The 1,961-nt window shown below is 32.0% G+C and overlaps 1 protein-coding gene across 1 annotated transcript in view; it reads left to right on the top strand.

Moving 5' to 3' along the window:
* The window catches only part of LOC109340691 (peroxisomal membrane protein 11D-like), a 37,148-nt gene extending 35,821 nt beyond the window's left edge, over window positions 1-1,327 (top strand). The window contains exon 10 of the transcript XR_002106825.1: window positions 1,213-1,327. The gene's annotated coding sequence lies outside the window, so the exon portion shown is untranslated. The remainder of the gene's footprint in view (window positions 1-1,212) is intronic.
* The last annotated feature ends 634 nt before the right edge of the window (window positions 1,328-1,961 follow it).

Here is a 1,961-nt window from a genome sequence, read left to right as displayed (position 1 = left end):
ATAAGCGAAGATCACTCACTGGATATGTTTTTACACTGTGTGGTTGTACTGTTAGTTGGAAAGCAACACTACAATCAATTGTTGCTTTATCTACAACTGAAGCGGAGTACATCGCAGTAACAGAAGCTGTAAAGGAAGCCATTTGGGAGAAAGGTCTAATTGAAGAGTTGGGTATACAACTAGAAGAAACAACCATCTACTGTGATAGTCAAAGTGCTATACATCTCATAAAAAATCACCAATGTATCATGAAAGAACAAAACATATTGATGTTCGGATGCACTTTATCAGAGATATCATTGAGAAAGGAATTGTTAAAGTGGAGAAAATACCCAGTGCAAATAATCCTGCTGACATGATGACGAAACCAGTTCCAACAACGAAGTTCAGGCATTGTCTGGACTTGATTGATGTCCAGAATCTCTAGTGGGCATGAAGAAGAGCAACATGAAAATAGTTATGATAGTCTTTTAGCCAAGGTGGAGATTTATTAAATAAAATAAGAGTTGAATGTTCAAAATTTATGAAGGTTGGTCTGGTCCTCATCTTGTCATTAGGGCTTTCAATCATTTGATATTGTGGATGGTAGTTCTTAAATTCCCATGACCTTTGACCTTTTTTTGTTTAGAAGTTGAAGCTTCTTGTTGATGGTCCATCACGGGATCATCCATATTTATGTTGGTTTGATCTTTTAAGTCGTTTGGTATTTAAAATATAGCATTTGGAACCAAAATGGTGAAAATATGATGTGTTGGATGTACAATTTATTAAGGACTTCTAGACATTTTCAAACTTTTTGTCTAGCTTTCCTTAATCAATCTATGAGGGAGGGGAATTAGTGTAATATATGGTGGAAGTGGTATATATTTAGACACATTTTTACAATGTCTTTCATCTTCTTGAAGTTGAGTCCAAACATGTTTCTCTTCCACCTTATCTTTTGTCCTTAGGCTTAAACATCCAATTCCTTTCTATTATTTAAGTGTACAATTTTACAATGTTCATTATTTCGGTTCTACTTATTTTGTCTTAGAAACCTTACTATTTGTTTATTTGTGTTACCATAAGCAATTTGGGTTTCTAACAAATTAATGTTGATGGTCAAATTTTTAATTTTGAAATTTAAATCTAAGAGTGCATTTGAAATATTTTTTGTTTGCTTGGCTGTTAATAAATTTATTTTGGTTTTTCATAAATTCTTCGTACTTATAGTAAGCTTGATCTACTTGCTGACCTTTTAAGGTATTTGAAATGTCAACATAACTAGTGATAATATTGTCACATTTCCATTTCTTTATAGTACAAAACATGTCCCCCTTTTGGAAGTGTTTTCGGAAACATCTATTACCTATAGAATAAAAAAAACTTCCTCACATACATGTGTCATCACCTCCTTGAATTGCCACATGTCACACTCACAACAAAATTTTTCTCACTCAAAGAATTCTACCACCTCCGACACACCCCACTACACCATAAAATTTGTTATTATATCTTTCACTTTCTCTCATTTTATTACTAATTAGAGAACTTCATCTCTCTTTCACTCCTTCATTTCATTACTCTACTTTTCTTCAACCATTTTTCTCCCTTCTTGGTTTATATCATTCTTCCATTTCAAAATTTCTTATTTTAAAATGATTTTATGCATGTAGATCTGTTCATTGATTTTTTTCTTTGAAGATGTTGTATTAAAATCTTTTTTTGTTTATTTTGTAGATATGTTATTATTGTTGGATAACTAGACGAGTGAGATGTCTCTAATGACAAAGGCATCGATGATAGTTCTATTTGATCTGGTGTCTCTTATTGTTTGTTCACCCTTGAAGCATCATTGCAGGTTAGTTTTTCTATATCTCTTTGTTGTTTCTTTATTTGTTTATAGAATTTTCTATTCAAAATAATCATTATTGTAATGTTGAAAATGACATGAACAGTGACGAGATCGTAAAGAGGAAGAA

The sequence above is a fragment of the Lupinus angustifolius genome, unplaced genomic scaffold (assembly GCF_001865875.1).
Source record: "Lupinus angustifolius cultivar Tanjil unplaced genomic scaffold, LupAngTanjil_v1.0 Scaffold_230, whole genome shotgun sequence".
Classification (NCBI taxonomy): Eukaryota; Viridiplantae; Streptophyta; class Magnoliopsida; order Fabales; family Fabaceae; genus Lupinus; species Lupinus angustifolius.
This window is presented reverse-complemented; position numbering and strand designations above follow the sequence as displayed.